The 20,796-nt window shown below is 41.1% G+C and overlaps 1 long non-coding RNA gene across 1 annotated transcript in view; it reads right to left on the bottom strand.

Annotated features, from left to right (window-relative positions):
- Positions 1 to 5,202: 5,202 nt before the first annotated feature.
- The window catches only part of LOC129048194 (uncharacterized), an 87,336-nt gene continuing 71,742 nt past the window's right edge, over positions 5,203 to 20,796 (bottom strand). The window contains exon 3 of the long non-coding RNA XR_008510347.1: positions 5,203 to 6,498. This is a non-coding gene — a long non-coding RNA (uncharacterized LOC129048194). The remainder of the gene's footprint in view (positions 6,499 to 20,796) is intronic.

Here is a 20,796-nt window from a genome sequence, read left to right as displayed (position 1 = left end):
TTTAACAATGTTCACAGCATCTTTATCAGAAGTAGTTTCCATATTAAAAAACCGTAGTCTTTACTCATCCATGAGAAGCAACTCCTTACTCATTCAAGCTTTATCCTGAGATTGCAGCAATTCAGTATCATCTTCAGGCTCCACTTCTAATTCTAGTTCTCTTCCTATATCTACCACATCTACAGTTTCTACACTGAAGTCCTAAGCCCTTTGAAGTCTTCCATAAAGTTGGAACCAGCTTCTTCCAAACTCCTGTGAATGTTGATATTTTGACTTTCCACAATGAGTCATGAATGTTCTTAATGGCATCTAGAATGGTGAATCCTTTTCAGAAGCTTTTCAATTTATTTTGCCCAGATCCATCAGAGGAATCATTTTCTATGGCAGCTATAGCTTTAGGAAATGTATTTCTTAAATAAGACTGAAAGTTGAAATTACCTTGGTCCATGGGCTGCAGAATGGATGCTGTGTTAGCAGTCATGAAAACAACATTAATCTCCTTGTACATCTCCATCAGAGCTGTTGGATGACCAGGTGCTATGTCAATGAGCACTAATATTTTGAAGGAAACCTTTCCATCTGAGAAGTAGGACTCAACAATGAGCTTAATATATTCAGTAAACCATGCCATAAAGAGATGTGCTGTCATCCAGGCTTTGTTCTTTCATTTATAAAGCACAGGCAGTTCATTTAGCATAATTCTTAAGGGCCCTGGGATTTTCAGAATGGTAAGTGAGCATCGGCTTCAACTTAAAGTTACCAGCTGCATTAGCCCCTAACATGAGAGTCAGCCTGTCCTTTGAAGCTTTGAAGCCAGGTACTGGCTTTTCTTCTCTAGCTGTGAAAATCCTGTATGGCATCTTCTTCCAATGGAAGGCTGTTTCATCAACACTGAAAATCTTTTATTTAGTGTGGCCACTTTCATTAATTACCTTAGCTAGATCTTCTGGATAATTTGCTGTAGCTTCTACATCAGCACTTGCTGCTTAACCTTGCACTTTTATGTTATAGACATGGCTTCTTTTTTTAAACTTCATGAACCAACTTCTGCTAGCTTCCAACTCTTCTTCTGCAGCTTCCTCACCTCTCTCAGGGTTCATAGAATTGAAGAGAGTTAGGGTCTTGCTCTGGGTTAGGCTTTGGCTTAAGTGAATGTTGTGGCTGGTTGATCTTCTATCCAGACCACTCAAGCTTTCTCCGTGTCAGTAATAAGGCTGTTTTGCTTTCTTATCATTTGTATGTTCACCGGAGTAGCACTTTTAATTTCCATCAATAAGTTTTCCTTTGCATTCACAACTTGACTGTTTGGCACAGGGGCATAGCGTTTGGCCTGTCTCAACTTTTGATAGGTCTTCCTCACTAAGGTTAATCACTTCTAGTTTTTGATTTTAAGTGAAAGACATGTGACTCTTCCTTTCACTTGAACATCTGGAGGCCATTGTAGGATTATTAATTGGCCTCATTACAATATTATGGTATACCAGGGAATAGGGAGGCCCATGGAGAGGGAAAGAGATGGAGTAATGGCTTATTGGTGCAGCAGTCAGAACACACACAACATTTATTGATTAAGCTTGCCATCTAATATGGGTACAGTTCATCGCACCCCAAAACAATTAAAATACTAACATCAAAGATCACCAATCACAGATCACCGTAACAGACATAATAATGAAAAAGTTTGAAATATCATGATAATTACCAAAATGTTACATAGAGACACTAATTGAGCACATACTGTTGGAAAGTGATGTCCATAGACTTGTTCATTGCAGGGTTGCCACAAATCTTACATTTGTAAAAAATGCAGTATCGAGGAAATGCAATAGAGTTAAGCACAATAAAATGTGGTATGCCTGTAATAATAATCTCTAAAGAAGGGATTTTTGGGAGCTCCAAATCTCTTCTGTGCCTTCCGGTGGCTGCTAGGCTGTCAGTGTTTTTCACAACCACTGTAGTTGTGAGGCTGTTGTTTTCCATGGCTACTGTGAAGCTGGACAGAGGAGGATGGGATTAGGGCAAGTCATAATGCCCCAAAGTTCATTCTTCTTTTCAAGATTCGGTTGGTTTTCTTGAATAAAAGCTCCTAGAGTTTTTGCAAGTCTTATTCAATTTGTAGAGTTCTGAAAATGTTGATTTGGACAACTTTTGGGGTCAGGGTACTAATTATTTTTGTGGAAGAGCAGATTTCTGGAGGTTCTCAGCCATTCTGGATGTTGTCCCATTTTTAATTTGGTCATTTGTTTTCTTCTATTGGGTTTTAAGCATTCTTTGTGTATTTTAAAAACAAGTCATTTATCATAGATCTGTTTTGCAATTTTTGGTCTGCACCTGTGTCTTGTATTTTCATTCTCTTAACAGTTTTTTTCACAAAGCAAGGGACTTTATTTTGTTGAGGTGAAATTTATATAACATGCAATTAACCATTTTAAAGTGTACAATTCATTGATATTTAGTGCATTCAGAATGTTGTGCAGCCACCATCTCTCTCTAGTTTTGAAACTTTCTCCTCACGTAAGAAGAAACCCCAAACCTCTTAAGTAATTACTTATTCTATTCTCTCACTATCACCTGGCAACCATTAATCTACTTTCTGTCTCTATGTATTTGCCTATTGTGGATATTTCATATAAAAAATTATACAATTTATGACCTTTTGTGTACAGCTTCTTACTTAGCATACTGTTTTTGAGATTCATCCTAGTTCTAGTATGTATTGATATTTATTTCCTTTTCATGTCTGAGTAATATGCCATTGCATGTATATACCACAATTCATTTATCCCTTCATTAATTGATGGATATTTGGGTTGTCTCCACCTGTTGTTACTATGCTTAATGCTGCCATAAACATTCATGTACAAGTTTCTGTGATGATTTATATTTTCGTTTCTCTTGGGTATAAATCTGAGTAAAATTGTGGGGTCATATGGTAATTTTATGTTTCACTTTTTGAGGATCTATCAAACTGTTTTTCAAAGTAGCTGCACCATTTTAGATTCCCAATGTATGAGGGTTTCTATTTCTCCATAACCTTACCAACACTTGTTATGTTCAGTTGTTTTTTCTTAAACATTGTTGTCGTCATGCATGTAAAGTGGGATCTTGTGATCTTGATTTACATTACCTTAATGACCAATGATGTCGAACATATTTTTATGTGGTCGTTGGCTATTTTCATATCTTCTTTTGAGAAATGTTTATTCAAGTCCTTTACCCACTTTTAAATTGGATTGTTTGTCTTTCTGTTGCTAAGTTGTGAGAATTCTTTATATAATCCACATATGACACCATTATCAGATATAAGATTTGCAGATATGTTCTTTTATTCAGTAGGCAGTGTTTTTACTCTTTTGATAGTGTGATTTAATGCACAATAGTTTTTAATTTTGATAAAGTCTAATTTATCAATTTTTTCTTTTATTACCATGTTTTTGGTGTCAGATATAGAAATCTACTGTTTTCTTCTAAGAGTTTTATTGTTTTAGCAGTTATATTTATGTAATTAATCTATTCTGTGTTAATTTTTATATATGAAGTAAAGTAGGAGTCCAAATTTATTCTTTAGCATGTGGCTGTCCAGTTGTCCCAACATCACTTGTTGAAAATACTTTTCTTTCCCCATTAAATGATCTTTGCACACTTGTTGAAAGTCAGTTGTCCATAGATAGTTGGGTTTATTTCTAGAGTCTCAATTTTATTCCATTGTTGTGTGTGTAGAATTTTATATTACCATAGAGTTGAAGTAAGTGTTAAAATTGAGAAGTTTTAGTCCTTCAACTTTGTTTTGCTTTTTTTAATATTGTTGTAGCTATTTGAGATCCTCTTCAATTCCATAGAAGTTTGAGGACTGTCTGTCCCATTTCTGAATAAAAGGTTGTTGGAATTTTTATAGGAATTACATTTGATCTGTAGATCACTAATGCTGCTAAAACTGTTATCTTAATATTGTCTTTTAATTATGGATGAATAATGTCTTATTTAGGTCTTCTTTTTTTTCAATGTTTTGTAGTTTTAGGTGTATGAGTCTTTCACCTCCTTGGTTACATTTACTCCTAGGTATTTCATTCTTTTGGATTCTACTGTAAATAAAATTATGTTCTTAATTTTGAAAAGTTCAACTTACCTATTTTCTTTCTTTCTTTTTTTTTTTTTTTTGAGATGGAGTCTTACTCTGTTGGAAAGGCTGGAGTGCAGTGGTACAATCTCGGCTCACTGCAGCCTCTATCTCCCGGGTTCAAGTGATTCTCCTGCCTCAGCCTCCTGAGTAGCTGGGATTATAGCCGTGCATCACCACATCCAGCAAATTTTTGTATTTTTAGTAGAGACAGGGTTTCATCATGTTGGCTCGGCTGGTCTTCAACTCCTGACCTCAGGTGATCCAACCACCTCGGCCTCCCAAAGTGTTGGGATTACAGGCGTGAGCCACTGCGCCCAGCCCCTTACCAATTTTTCTTTCATGGATTTTCCTTTTGATATTATCTCTAAAACCTCTCTATTAGTCCATTCTCATGTTGCTAATATAGACATATCCGAGACTGGGTAATTTATAAAGGAAAGAGTTTATTTATTTGTTTATTTTTTTTTTTTTAGTAGAAACGGGGTCTCACCATGTTGGCCAGGCTGGTCTCGAACTCCTGGCCTCAAGTGATCTGCCCGGCCTCGGCCTCCCAAAGTGCTGGGATTACAAGCATGAGCCACTACGCCTGGCCAGGAAAGAGTTTTAATTGACTCGCAGTTCCTCAGGGCTGGGGAAGCCTCAGGAAACTTACAATCATGGCAGAAGGAAAAGCAAATGCGTCCTTCTTCACATGATGTCATGAAGGAGAGGTGCCAAGAAGAAGGGAGAAATGCCCCTTATAAAACCATCAGATCTCATGAGAACTTACTATCATGAGAACAGCAGCATAGGGTAACACTAACATTTTCCTACAGAATTGCTTATGGATGTCCAACTGTTCCAGGACTTGATCTTGAAAAGACTACCCTTTCTGCATTGAATTTCTTCAGTATCTTTATTAAAAATCAGTTGACTATCTTCATAATTGATGCTGGGAAAAACACATATTCACATGCAAAACCATGAACTTGGATCTTTATCTTATATTGCATATAATAATTGACTCAAAATGGATCAGAAACCTAAGTAGAAACGTTGAAATTATAAAACACCTAGAAGAAAACACAGAGCAAAAGCTTCATAACATTAGATCTGGCAATGATTTATTGAAAATGGCAACAAAATCACAGGCAACAAAAGAAAAAAATAGATACACTGGACTTCATCAAAATTAAAAGATTTTACACATTAAACGACACTGTTGAGAAAGCAAAAAAAAACAACCCATAGAATAGGAGAGGGATTTTGAAAATCAATATATGATAAGGAACTTTTATGCAGAATATATAAAGAAGTCCTGCAACTCAACAATAACAGAAAAATAATACCCAGCCCAATTAAAAAATGGACGAAGGACTTGATTAGACATATCTCAAAAGAAGATATACAAATGGTCAATAAGCACAAGAAAAGATGGTCAACATCCGTTATCATTAGGGAAATGCAATTCAAATGTACAATGAAATATTACTTTATACCATTAGTATGGCTACTATATATTTTTAAAAAGAAAAATAAATGTTGGTAAAGATTTTGAGAAATTGAAGCTTTTATGCATTGTGGTGGGAATGTAAAATGATGCAGCTGCTGTGAAAGACAGCTCAACAGTTCCTCAAAAAGTTAAACATAGAATTGACATATGATCCAGTAATTCTGCTCCTAAGTATATATCCCAAACAATTCAAAGCAGTGCTCAAATAGACATTATACACCAATGTTCATAACACCGTCATTTACAATAGCCAAAAGATAGAAACAACCCCCAAATATCCATCAGCTGATGAATGGATAAACTGTCATATAGACATACTATGGACTATTATTCATGCTTGAAAAGAAATAAAATTCTGATCCATGTTATAACATGGATGAACCTTGAAAACATTACATAAACTAGGCACAAAGGACCCATATTGTATTATTCCACTCATATTAGGCACTGAGAAGGGGCAAATTCATAGAAACAGAAAGTTCAATAGTGGTTACCAGAGTCTGGGGGCAAGGGGGGAATGAAAATTTATTGTTGATAATAGGCACAGAGTTTCTGTTTGAGGTGATGAAAAATTCTGGAACTGGATAGTGGTGATGGTTATACAACGTTGTTGATTCTTAATGCCTCTGAACTGTGCACTTAAAAATTGTTAAAATGGTAAATGTTATATACATTTTAGCACACAAAAAACCTCTTGACTATATCTGTGTGAATTTATTTCTGGAAGATGTATTCTGTTTCATTCATTGATGTGTCTATTCTTACATCAATACCACATGTCTTGATTGCTGTAGCTTTACTTGAAATCAGGAAGTGTGAGCCCTTTCACTTAATTCTTCTTCAGTCTTGTGCTCCACGTGCTTTTTTAGTCATTCATGTCATTTTGCTTGGATAAAATGATAGAAATAGAGTATTTGTTATCTGAAGGTTATTACTGAAAAAGTACACACTACACATTTCTATTTCCATGGCATTCTACAATAGCCCAAACCAATCTACCGTAGGAAAATATCAGAACACTGATTGCCCGGACAGTAGGGGCAGGGCTGGACTGGTGATTGCATGGTGTAAATAAAGAGCTGATAACAGAATCTTCCTTACCCCAAATTCTGCAACCTGACTGGAAACAATGGTTCATATAGCAAACTGAGAAACAGTGATGCAGGAGATGGAAAAAAATTATTTAGGCAGATAGTGAGGATAAAAGAGTCCTCGGCAAGGCTTCCCTGCTAACAAAAAGCAGCCCAAGAAATTATTTTTTTCTAACAAAGAGCAGCCTGAAAAATCAAACTGCAAACATAGATAAGCAAGCTGGAAGCTTGCACGGGAGAATGCCGGCAGCTGTGCCAATAGAAAAGGGCTACCTGGCGGCCAGGCATATCCAACATGGAGGTTCCATCTTCCCTTTTTTGTTACCACGTGTGCAATAAAGAGACGGGCAACATGGCGCTGGCCAGGCAGAGAACCCATCTGCATAGTAAAAGATTAGGGTGAGGGCATACAGCTTTTCATGCCCTCTGCTAATGACACACCCAGCCCTAACCAGTTTTTCTCACCCTATGCAAATGGCATACCTGGTCCAACCAATCTTTTGTGCCCTATGTAAATCAGACATCGCCTCTACAAGCTCATCTATAAAACCCTTTTCACTTTGGAACTGGCAACCCATTTTCTCGGGACCCCTCTCTGCAGCAGAGAGCTCTTCTCTTTTTTTTTGCTTATTAAATGTCTACTCTGAACCTCACTCTTTTTGTGTTCACGTACTAGTTTTCCGTGGCCTTGAGACAACGAATCTCGGGTATCACCCCAGACAAGGAAGCCGCTTCAGCAGTACCTTAAAAGAAGTTGTAAGAAAACTAGAAGAATGTGGTCTCAAAAAAGTCAAAACAAGCTTTCTTTTTTGTTGCTTGTTTTTGTTGTTGTTTGTTTTGTTTTGTTTTTCTTTAAAAAAGGTGACTCGTAGTGTCAAAATCTTTGGACACGTTGTGTACGTTCAGGAGCGTGCACTCTCCAGGAGATTTAACAAGAAGGAAGTTGTTGCTAACCTGGGAGAGCCATTAATGAAGTCCTCAGGCTTTAGGAGCATAGCAGGACATCTTAGAGAAACTGAAGTCTGTGATTTCTGAAAGTCTGACAAGAAAGCCTTAAGTAAGGAAAGTAATTTTCAGAAATAATATAGTGTGGCTGCCTGGAATATTAGTTCTGATTTCTGAACAGGTTTCTTATGTGATAAAAACAACCCAAGCTGTCTCCCTTTCTGTGCCCGTACTCCTACATCTTACAAAAAAATCTGTCATAATAATCGGGAATGCTACTTAAGAAGCTCTATGTATAACCACAGCTGATGACAAAGTAAGGTGTCACATGGTTAAAATATTTTAAATTTACCTCTCTTCTTAATCTGGAAGGTAACAAGGCCATGACTTCCTTTTTGAAAACATTTTATTTTATTTAAAGTTCCAGGACACATGTGCAGGATGTCCAGGTTTGTTTCATAGGTAAATGTGTGTCATGGTGGTTTGCTGTACCTATCAACCCATCACCTAAGTACTAAGCCCAGCATGCATTAGCTGTTTATCCTGATGCTCTCCATCCTCCCACCTCACCACCAGCCCCTGGTGTGTGTTGTTCCTCTCCCTTTGTCCATGTGTTCTCATTTTTCAGCTCCCGTTTATGAGTGAGAACATGTAGTGTTGGTTTTCTGTTCCTGTGTTAGTTTGCGGAGGATAATGGCTTCCCGTTTCATCCATGTCCCTGCAAAGGACATGATCTCATTCCTTTCTATGGCTGCATAGTATTCCATGGTGTATATGTACCACATGATTTCTTTATTTGCTGTAACTCCTTCCAGAAAGAAGAGCCATTTCCTCCCACCTGAGTAGGATATCTTTCCGTGATGAAAAATTATTCTTATTTTCAAACAATTACATATCATCTGGGAGCAAGACAGCAGGATCTTTACTATTTTAGATTGTGACATTCTGAAATAAAACAAAGGGTAGACTACTCTGCTGGTCTGTAAACACCCTCTATGGCACAGCCCTGTTCCTCCATGGCACGGGTTTAATTTTTGGATGCCTCAGTCTGTTATTTTTATGAGATTAAAGCCTCAAACTCTAAATGCATCTCTCTCTAAGTAACAATCCTGAATTTATTTACTAGTCTCTAAGAATCCTGTAAATATTTATTGTATGTATCTTTCTGGGTCCCCTTTCCTCATCCACAGCCCAAGGAAGATTGCTAGCAGTCATTAAGAATGCCTGGGTGCTGCTTTCGGTCTGTGTTTTGACCTGGTAAAGGCAGGGCAACAATTGATACATAATATTTTTACGTATGTACGGGGTACATGTGATATTTGCTTCATGCATAGAATGTGAAATGATGAGGTCATGGTATTTGGGGTACCCATCACCTTGAGTATTTATCATTCATATGTGTGGGGGGACATTTCAAGTTCTCTCCTCTAGCTACTTTGAAATATACAATACACTGTTGCTAACTATAGCCATCCTACTCTGCTACCAAACATTTGAACTTTCAACCATGGAAAAGCCCTACTTCTCAGTCCAAAGAGATTTTTAAGGTAAAGCTTCAAAATAAAAAAACAACTAGCCAGGTGCGGTGGCTCATGCCTGTGGCTCCAGCACTTTGTGGGGCCAAGATGGGTGGATCCCTTGAGCTCAGGAGTTAGAGACCAGCCTGGGAAACAGAGTGAAGCCCCATCTCTACAAAAAACACAAAAATTAACAGGCATAGCAGCATGCGCTTGTAGTCGCAGCTACTCAGGAGGCTGAGGTGGGAGTATCACTTTAGCCCAGGAGGTTGAGGCTGCAGTGAGCTCTGATTGTGCCACTGCACTCCAGCCTGAGCAACAGAGCAAAATCTTGTCTGAAAAACAAAACAAAACCACCACCACAACAATAAGCAACTATCAGTCATTTCATCTGCTCCTTGGTAATCTTAACTCTCTTTTAACTTTATGTTTGCTGTGTTTATAATAGTAATAATCATCAGTGTTATTAGCACTAACATTCATTAACCACATACCATGTCTCAGGTATTGTTTTAAGTACTTTGTCCATTTTATATTTAAAAAAATGAGGTAGGTAAAATTATTATCCTCTTTTATAGATAAACTGAGACCTAGAGTTTGTTAGGTAACGTACTTGTTGGGTGATAGATTACCACCCAGAGGGTGGGGGCACTCAGTCCTGGATTCCCTTTGTCTTAACTACAGCTGGCCCCTGATTTTGCTCTCTTCCCGTGTGCAAATGACTGGGGAAACGATCCTTTCACCCCTGGACAACATCAAGGAGCAAGAGGTCAGGGACCAAGGAAGAAGCAGCCTCCTGTTCTGTAGGCAATGCAAAACTAAGCCAGGTGAAGGCTGGGCGCAGTGGCTCATGCCTGTAATCCTAGCACTTTGGGAGGCCGAGGTGGGCAGATCACCTGAGGACAGGAGTTCGAGACCAGCCTGGCCAACATGGTGAAACCCCATTTCTATTAAAAATTAGCCAGATACGGTGGCACGTGCTTGTAATCCCAGCCACTTGGGAGGCTGAGGCATGAGAATTGCTTGAATCCGGGAGGCGGAGGTTGCAGTGAGCCGAGATCATGCCACTGCACTCCAGCCTGGGTGACAGAAGGAGACTTCATCTCAAACAAAACAAAACAAAACAAAAACTTAGCCAGGTGAAGAAGATTACTAGAGGTGCCAGGCCAGAAACTGCATGGCAGCGTCGTTTCTCCCAGAGTGCCAGCCTCTGGTTTCATGTATTTGTGTATACTGTTGGGGGCTTAGGAAATATGCTAGAAATGGAACCAAAGAAGCAGTGTCAAGATCTCTCTAACCTCCCCTCCAATCCGTTCAATCTTCTCTCTCTCCCAAACACAAGATGAGGCTGTTCTCTGAAGTCCCCTTGTTAACCTAGAAACTAGGCTTCAAAAGGGAACACAGTTGGATCCCTTGCATCTGTCCCCTGAAATTTCATTAACCAGAGAAGATTAAAACTCATCACAGAGGAAGAGATTGGAAGTTAAACACCATACCTGGAATGCAAATGAACTTTGTCTCAAACTCTTATCTGTTCTCTGTGACCTCTCAGTTCCAAAGAGCATCATTTACAAGATAAATATCTGCCTCCTGGATCCCTTCAGACTTCCCTAAAAATCATTTTCTCCTACAGACTCTCACCTCCTCTTCCCCTCTGAAGAAGAGTATATAAGAATCTGGACCTCATTGGGTTATTGGGAATTCATTCTCCTGGGATTCCCCAGTGCTATGCATGTTAAAATAAATTTGTATGCTGTTTTCTCCTATTAATCGGCCTCTTGTCAGTTCATTTTCAGTGGACCTTCAGAGAGAGAAGGGGGAAGCTTTCCCTCTTCACCTCTACACCTCTACAACACTCCAGGGGCTGAAACCAGCACCGAAGATGCCAGAGAAGTGAGGAAACAAAAAATAAACAAAGTGAAGGAAGGAAGGGAGGGAGGGTGAGAGGGAAGAAAGAGAAAGAGAGAGAGTGAAAGAGGAAGACAGAAAGGGAGGGAGGAAGAGAAGAGAGTGGGAGGAGGTGTGTATTATTCCATTTTCATGGTGCTAATACATATCTGAGACTGTGTAATTTATAACAGAAAGAGCTTTAATGGACTCACAGATCCACATGGCTGAGGAGGCCTCACAATCATGACAGAATGTGAAGGAGGAGCAAAGGCACTTCTTACATGGCAGCAGGCAAGAGGGCACGTGCAGAGAAACTGCCATTTATAAAACCATCAGATTTCATAAGACGTATTCACTATCACAGGAACAGCATGGGAAGACCCACCCCTATCATTCAATTACCTCCCACTGGGTCCCTCCCACAACATGTGAGAATTATGGGAGCTACAATTCAAGATGAGATTTGGGTGGGGACACAGCCAAACCATATTAGGGAAGTGGGGAGAGAGGAAAGAAGGAAGGAAGAGAGAGAGAGAGGAAAGAAAGAAAGGAAAGAAAGGAGGGAGGGAGGGGGAAAACAAAGGGAGAGAGGAAGAGGGGAAGAAAGAAAGAGAGAAAGAAGGAGAGTTAAAGGGAGAGAGACGGAGGGATGTTGTACCTTTTACTGAACTCATGGCTGGGACACTTTAACTCCAGTGAATTCCTGTTGTGACAAATGTTCCCTTTGTTGAAAATAGCAAAAACTTTTTGTTCAGTTATTAGGTACTCAGGATAACTACTTTTGTTCTTAGCAAACTCATGAAAACTTGGGTTTGCTAGGTTTTGGAGGGAGAGAACAGGTCAAATGCTAACAAAATTCCTTAGCCTTGTGGAAAAAGGAGTCAAGCTGTGTTTTTGAGTAGACTGCCATCTAGTGGCCACGAATGGATACATTTACATGTCAAAAGCTATCACACGGGAGTGGAAGATAAAAAACAGCGGGACAAGAAGTATCCAACAGAGAGGCCTTGGCAATTTCCATCTCAGTCTCTCTTGGTTCATTTTCTCGGATATATTTTTGTAACTGTAGTTGGAAATTTATCATTCAAAATGCAAAATTTTGTTTTCTTAAATGCCACATTTAGAAATTATGATTAATGACATTATTTTCTATCACAGATCACATATATGTTAGAAGGAAAGTAACAATTTAAATATATATATAGAGGTCAGGCACAGTGGCTCACTCCTGTAACTCCCACTTTGGGAGGCCAAGGCAGGCAGATCACTTGAGGTCAGGAGTTCAAGACCTGCCTGGCCAACATGGTGAAACCCCATCTCTACTAAAAATACAAAAATTAACTGGGTGTGGTGGTACGCGCCTGTAATCCCAGCTACTTGGGAGGCTGAGGCACGAGAATTGCTTGAACCGGGAGGCAGAGATTGTAGTGAGCCGAGATCATGCCACCGCACTCCAGCCTGTGCGACAGAGCAAGATTCTGTCTCAAAATAAATAAATAAAAATTAAAATATATACAGAGAGTATCATCAATGAAGTTAGGGACTTTTTTGTCCCTAACTTCAGTGGGCCACAGATGCCAACAAATTTCTGAAAGGTGGAGCACAAATAGACAGACAGTCATTCAGATATAGAGCATTGATGCCCTCACGCTCTTCATTCGATGGCATATTGTTATCACAGGGCCACAGGAAACTTCCCCTTCACTGTCTGATGGTTTACTGAAAGTCAACTGGCAAAAGGCAGATTAATGAGAGAAAAGGCATACAAATTTATTAGATCATGGTTTTATGTGACATGGGAGCCTTCAGAATGAAGATCCAAAGACATAGAGGAAATTGTTCATTTTTATGCTTAGGTCCAACACAATATGGACAGCCCTGTAGAAACAGGATTGGGTCATAGGTTCTGGTCTAATGCTGACAGACTGAGTGAGGAAACCCAGCAAGGCCAGTCTGCCTAGATCCTTCTTGGCCTGTCTATGCCACCTTTCTTCCTTCTGGGTGTGGGGCAGGACCCTCTCTGGAATGGGGCTATTATGACCTACAATCAAACAAGGTAGGTCAGACAATTTATTTATGGCCAGCTTTTACATAGAAAGTCATTGAGCCTGGGGAGTGGTGGCTCACGCCTGTAATCCTACCACTTTGGGAGGCTGAGGCAGGAGAATCCGTTGAGCCCAGGAATTCAAGGCCAGCCTGGGCAACATAGTGAGACCCTGTCTCTTTCTCTTTTTATTTAAAGAAAAAATTTAAAAAAAAAAAAGAAAGATGTGGGGGGAGGCAGAGTAATAATTTTCGGTTTTATTGTTGTTGTCAAGGAAAAGAGGTTCTGGTTTCTATGACCCACTCTGGGAAAGAGATAATCTTTCTTTCTTTCCCTTTCTTTTCTTTCTTTCTTTCCCTTTGCTTCCTTTCTCTTCCTTTCTTTCTTTCTTTTTTTCTTTCCTTCCTTCCCTCCCTCCTTCCTTCCTTCCCTCCTTTCTCTCTCTTTCCATCCTTCCTTTCTCTCTCTTTCTCTCCTTCCTTCCTTCCCTCCTTCCTTCCTTCCCTCCTTCCTCTTCCTTCCTTCCCTTTCTCTCTCTTTCTTTTCCTTTCTTTCTTTCTTTCTTTCTTTCTTTCTTTCTTTCTTTCTTTCTTTCTTTCTTTTCTTTCTTTCTTTCTCTCTCTCTCTCTCCCCCTCCCTCCCTCCCTCTCTCTCTCTCTATCATGCTGGACTAACTTTTGCATTCTTAGTAGATAGGGGGTTTCGCTGTGTTAGCCAGGCTGGTCTCAAACATCTGACCTCAGGAGATCTGCCCACCCTGGCCTCCCAAAGTGTTGGGATTGCAGGCGTGAGCCACCGCGCCTGGCCAGAGATAGTTTCGTTCCTATTAGTAGCCTCAGGGAGAATGAGACGTCAGAGTCAGGAGGCAGCAGAAAGTCAGAGAGAAACTTTTGTTTCTGAGGCCTGGATTCTGGAGTATCCTTTCCTGAGCTCCTGCGTGATCACACCCACTTAAAGCTCCTTGCTCCTTTGTTTCCTTTTATCCTCATTCCCCATGCCTTCTCCTCTCTTTCTCAAATAGGCTTAAGGACCTCACTCTTGAAAATGAATGAATAACCAAACATCATGAGGTCATCCTTATGGAGCTAGACTGTGGGATGCATTACAAGAGTCCCAGCTATTCTTGTCCCCTTCCTGTATTATATTTAAAATGAGTTTTTGTACACTTTGCCTATAATAGTGTTGCTTCTAAGATGTAGTATAATCTATATCATCTCTACTTTTCCATTTGCTTGTGCTAGACCTCCGAGCTAGACCACAAACTTCTTTTGCCCTTGATCTCTTCCTTTTCCTGAAGAATGTTGTCAGCTACTTTAATATGTTAGAAAAACATGAATCTGCTTGTATTTGCATTTTTCATATGTATATCACCAAACCAAGAGTAGTCAGTGTATTTATTAATCAAAAATTAATAGAATGCATATGTGTGGGTCTATTTCTGGACTCTGAGTCACTGATCTGTCTCTCTTTTTCTATGAAAATACCACCTCATCTTGATTACTTTGGCTTTAAGTCTTGAAATTTGGTGCAGAGTCTTTTCAATTTGTTCTTTTTTTTAAAGGTTGCTTTAATAATTTTAGGTCCTTTGCATTGCTATATAGATTTTAGAAACAGCTTGTTAATTTCTATGTAAGGAAAAGTCTTCTAGGAACATGTTGAGACTGCACTGAAGACACAGATTAATTAGGGAAGAATTTCACATTTTAGGAATATTTAGTTTTCTAATTCATGCACATGGCTCTCCATTTATTGATGTCTGCTTTGATTTCTCTGGGGAATCTTTGTAATTGTCTAGTATAAAGATATTTCAAGACTTTAAACATTTTTCTAAGTATTTTATATACTTCTCTCTATAGTAAATAGCATAATCTTAGATCTTATTTTTTGAGTTGTCTAATGCTAGCCTATAGAAAAACAATTGATTGTTGTATTTTGACCATGTACTTTGTGATCTTGCTAAATTCACTAACTTCTGGTAAGTTACTTGTAGATTCCTTAGGATTCTTTTCATGCATGTCCATGTGAAGAGACCACCAAACAGGCTATGTGTGAGCAACAAGGCTGTTTATTTCACCTGGGTGCAGGCGGGCTGAGTCTGAAAAGAGAGTCAGTGAAGGGAGATGGGGTGGGGCCGTTTTATAGGATTTGGGTAGGTAAAGGAAAATTATAGTCAAAGGGGGGTTGTTCTCTGGCGGGCAGGAGTGGGGGTCACAAGGTGCTCAGTAGGGGAGCTTTTGAGCCAGGATGAGCCAGGAGAAGGAATTTCACAAGATAATGTCATCAGTTAAGGCAAGAATGGGCCATTTTCATTTCTTTTGTGGTGGAATGTCATCAGTTAAGGCAGGAACCGGCCATCTGGATGTGTACCTGCAGGTCACAGGGGATATGATCGCTTAGCTTGGGCTCAGAGGCCTGACATTCCGGTCTTCTTATATTAATAAGAAAAATAAAATGAAATAGTGGTAAAGTGTTGGGACGGCGAAAATTTGGGGGGATGGTATGGAGAGATAATGGGTGAAGTTTCTCAGGGCTGCTTCGAGCAGGATTAGGGGTGGTGTGGGAACCTAGAGTGGGAGAGATTAAGCTGAAGGAAGATTTTATGGTAAGCGGTGATATTGTGGGACTGTTAGAAGAAACATTTGTCATTTAGAATTATTGGTGATGGCATGGATATGGTTTTGTATGAATTGAAAAACTAAATGGAATAAGAGAAGGAGAAAAACAGGTATTAAAGGTCTAAGAATTGGGAGGACCTAGGACATCTAATTAGAAAGTGCCTAAGGAGATTCAGCATAGTCCTGCCAGCAAAGATTATTTATTTACTTCAAGAGTTAAGAGTGGCAGTTTGGGGATAGCACCAGGAGATATCAGCTGTGATGGCTTGGAGAAACAGTGTAAACTGGCAGTGTAAACAAGATCAGGGCATGTATGAGTAGTTGAGAACGGTGAATAGGAGTATGACTAGACAGAAGATAGTAGGGATGACAAGTTTTTGGGGGCGCAGTCCAAGTTGGTCTGGTGTCTGGAATGAGACTGGGGCTTAATAAAAAGGAGCATCTATACAGGAGCTTAAATGGGCTGTACCTTGTAGCATTCCGAGGACAGGCCTGAATTCTGAGAAGGGAAAGTGGTAAAAGTATTGTCAGTTCTTTTTAAGTTGGTGGCTGAGCTTGGTGAGGTGTGTTTTTAAAAGACTATTAGTCCATTCTACCTTTCCTGAAGACTGAGGACTGTAAGGGATATAAAGGTTTCACTGAATACCAAGAGCCTGTAAAAATGCTTGGCTGATTTGACTAATAAAGGCTGGTCCGTTATCAGACTGTATAGAAGTGGGAAGGCCAAACCGAGGAATTATGTCTGACAGAAGGGAAGAAATGACTGCGGTGGCCTTCTCAGACTTTGTGGGAAAGGCCTCTACCTATCTAGTGAAAGTGTCCACCTAGACTAAGAGATATTTTAGTTTTCTGACTCAGGGCATGTGAGTAAAGTCAATTTGCCAGTCCTGGGCAGGGACAAATCCTTGCGCTTGATGTGTAGGAAAGGGAGGGGGCCTGAACAATCCCTGAGGGGTAGCAGAATAGCAGATGGAACACTGAGAAGTGATCTTCTTGAGGATAGATTTCCATGATGGAAAGGAAATGAGAGGTTCTAAGAGATGGGCTAGTGGCTTGTAACTTACATGGAAGAGGTTATGAAATGATGACAGAATAGAATGGGCCTGTGATTCTGGAAGGAGATATTTTCCTTGGTCTAAGAACTATTTGCCTTGTGTGGGAAGAGATTGATAGGTGGAAGTTTCAGTGGGGAAGTAGGTGGGAGTGACTGTTGTGAAGGAGAAAAACTGGCCTTGAGGGACAGAAGTTGGAAAGCTAGCTGTTTGTCTAGCCATCTTATCAGCATAAGCGTTGCCTAGAGCAATGGGATCTGATGCCTTTTGATGGCCTTTGCAGTGAATGACTCCAACTTCCTTTGGAAGTAAAGCGGCCTTGAGCAGAGTTTTTATTAAAGAGGCATTAATGATGGAGGACCTTTGCATAGTGAGGAAACCTCTTTCAGCCTATATAACAGCATGATGGTGCAGAATATGAAAGGCATATTTAGAGTCAGTATAAATATTGACACGTATTCTTTTTGCAAGAGTGAGGGCTTGAGTTAAGGCAACTAATTCGGCTTGCTGAGAGGTAGTGGAGGGGGGCAGAGCGGTAGCCTCAATGGTAGATGTGGAAGATACTATAGCATAGCCTGCCTTTGCTGGTGAGTGGCAATTAGGCCTGGTGGAACTGCCATCAATAAACTAAATGTGATCAGGGTGAGGAACAGGAAAGAAGGAAATATGGGGAAATGGGGTGAATGTCAGGTGGCTCAGAGAGATACAGTCATGAGGGTCAGGTGTGGTATCCAGAATAATGTGGGAGGCCAGATTGAAGTCCGTGCCAGGAACAATGGTAATTGTGGGAGACTTAACAAAGAGTGAGTACAGCTGAAGGAGCCGGGGAGCAGAAAGTATATGCGTCAGGTGTGAGGAAGAAAACAGATTTTGGAAGTTATGAGAACTGTAGAGAGTGAGTTGAGCATAGTCTGTGATTTTTAGGGCCTCTAAAAGTATTAGGGTGGCAGCGGCTGCCGCATGCAGACTTGAGGGCTAGGCAAAACAGTAAGGTCAAGTTGTTTGGATAAAAAGTCTACAGGGCGCGGTCCCGGTTCTTATGTAAGAATTCTGACTGCACAGCCCTGCACTTTGGCTGTGGGTAATGAAAAGAGTTTGGGATGAGTCAGGGAGAGCTAGGGTGGGGGCAGTCTCTAAAGCTGTCTTCAAGGAACGGAAAGAGGAGTGAGGAAAGGATTTAGGATCTATGGGGTCAGCTAGTTTTCCTTTTGTTAGTTTATATAATGGTTTTGTTAGGATGGCAAAACCAGGTATCTAAACGAAAGTATCTAACCATGCCTAGGAAGGAAAGGAGTTGTTGTTTTGTAGAAGGTGTTGGGGTTTGAGAGATCAGTGGAACACAATCAGCAGGGAGAGCATGTGTGTTTTTATGAGAATTATGCTGAGATAGGTAACAGATGAGGAAGAACTTTGGGCTTGACTGAAGTAATGGGGGCAGTCTGTGAAGCCTTGCAGCAGTACAGCCCAGGTAATTTGCTGAGCCTAATGGGTGTCAGGGTCAGTCCAAGTGAAAGTGAAGAGAGGCTGGGATGAAGGGTGCAAAGGAATAGTAAAGAAAGCATGTTTGAGATCCAGAACAGAATAATGGGTTGTAGAGGGAGGTATTGAGGATAGGAGAGTATATGGGTTTGGCACCATGGGGTGGATAGGCAAAACAATTTGGTTGATAAGGCACAAACCCTGAACTAACCTGTAAACCCTGTCTGGTTTTAGGACAGGTAAAATGGGGGAATTGTAATGAGAGTTTATAGGCTTTAAAAGGCCATGCTGTAACAGGCGAGTGATAACAGGCTTTAATCCTTTTAAAGCACGCTGTGGGATGGGGTATTGGCATTGAGTGGGGTAAGAGTGATTAGGTTTTAATAGGATGGTAAGGGGTGCATGATCGGTCACTAAGGAGGGAGTAGAGGTGTCTTATACTTGTGGGTTAAGGTGGGGAGATACAAGGGGAGGATGTGAAGGAGGCTTTGAACTGGGGGAAAAGATGGCAATGAGGTGTGGCTGTAGCCTAGGAATAGTCAGGGAAGCAGATAATTTAGTTAAAGTGTCTCGGCCTAATAAGGGAACTGGGCAGGTGGGGATAACTAAAAAAGAGTGCTTAAAAGAGTGTTGTCTAAGTTGGCACCAGAGTTGGGGAGTTTTAAGAGGTTTAGAAGCCTTGCCGTCAATACCCACAACAGTTATGGAGGCAAGGGAAACAGGCCCTTGAAAAGAAGGTAATGTGGAGTGGGTAGCCTCCGTATTGATTAAGAAGGGGACGGACTTACTTTCCACTGTGAGAGTTACTTAAAGCTTGGCATCTGTGATGGTCTAGGGGGCTTCCGAGGCAATGGGGCAGTGTCAGTCTTCAGCCGCTAAGCCGAGAAGATCTGGGAAGGAGTCAGTCAGAGAGCCTTGGGCCACAGTTCCAGGGGCTCTGGGAGTGGCTTCCAGGTGAGTTGAACAGTCTGATTTTCAGTGGGGTCCCACACAGATAGGATATGGCTTGGGAGGAATCCTGGGCTGTGGGTATTCCTTGGCCCAGTGGCCAGATTTCCAGCACTTGTAGTAAGCTCCTGGGGGAGGAGGTTCTGGAGGAACCCCTGGCAGCTGCGGTTCAGGGGTTTGGAGTTCTTGTGTGCTGGAGATGTGGCTGGGGTTTGTCTTACAGTGGAGGCAAGGAATTGCAATTCAGAAATACTCTGCTACTTGGCTGCCTCTACTCTAACTCTATGATTGTACACCTTGAAGGTGAGGTTAATTAAGTCCTGTCGTGGGGTTTGAGGGCTGGAATTTAATTTTTGGAGTTTTATTTAATGTCACGAGCGGATTGGGTAATAAAATGTATATTGAGATTAAGATGGCCTTTTGACTTTTTAGGGTCTAGGGCTGTAAAGCGTCTCAGGGTTGCTGCCGAATGAGCCGTGAACTGGGCTGGGTTTTTCATATTTGATGAAACAGCCTAAATGCTCACTGATTTGGGAGAGGTTGGATAAAGAAAAAGGAGCATTAACCTTGACTATGCCTTTAGCTTCAGCCACCTTTTTAAGAGAAAATTGCTGGGCAGGTGGGGGAGGGCTACTCACAGAATGAAACTGTAAAGTGGACCGGGTGTGAGGAGGGTAGGTGACAAAAAGATTATAGGGTGGAGGAGCAGAGGCTGAGCAAGAATCGGGACTTAGCTCAGCCTGGCGAGGAGCAGCCTGGGGAGGAGGGGAGAGGTCAGATGGGTCTGTAGAAAAGGAAGATTAGCAAGACTCAGTGATGCTTGGGGTTGGGATTGAGGGGACAGGCAGGGGGGAAAGAAGGAAGATTTGGGACAAGTTGCACTGGGCACAGAGACTAGGGAGGGACCCACGTGTAAAAGAATACCTGGGTGTCAGGCATCATAGACCGTTTGCCTATTTTACAGCAAGAATTATTTAGATCTTGCAGGATGGAAAAATTGAAAGTGCCGTTTTCTGGCTATTTGGAACTACTGTTGAGTTTGTATTGGGGTCAAGCGGCATTGCAGAAGAAAATGAGGCATTTAGGTTTTAGGTCAGGTGTGAGTTGAAGAGGTTTTAAGTTCTTGAGAGCACAGGCTAAGGGAGACGGAAGAATGGAGGGTGGACGGTTGCCTATAGTGAAGGAAGCAAGCCTAGAGAAAAGAGAGAGTAGAGACACGGAGGGAAGGAGTTCGGGGGTTCTTACCCCCCAGAAAAGTGGGAAAGGGGTCAGGGCATGGAAATAAGGGGTTGGGGCACAGAGATAAGAGGTCGGGGTGTGGAAATAAGGGATCGGGGCGCAGAGATAAGAGGTCAGGGCGCGGAAATAAGGGATCAGGGCACAGAGGTAAGAGGTTGGGGTGTGGAAATAAGGGATCAGGGTTCTTGCCCCCAGAAAAGCAGAGAAGGGGTACAGACACAGAGAGAAGGGGTTGGGGGGTTCTTGCCCTCTAGAAAAGGGGGAAAGTGGTAGAGACATGGAAAGAAGGGGTTGGGGAGTTCTTGCCCCCTAGAAAAGCGGTACTTGCCACTAAGGGTGAAGGACCAAGGCAGGCGTCCCCGCG

Source organism: Pongo abelii, chromosome 8 (genome assembly GCF_028885655.2).
Source record: "Pongo abelii isolate AG06213 chromosome 8, NHGRI_mPonAbe1-v2.0_pri, whole genome shotgun sequence".
Taxonomy (NCBI): domain Eukaryota; kingdom Metazoa; phylum Chordata; class Mammalia; order Primates; family Hominidae; genus Pongo; species Pongo abelii.
This window is presented reverse-complemented; position numbering and strand designations above follow the sequence as displayed.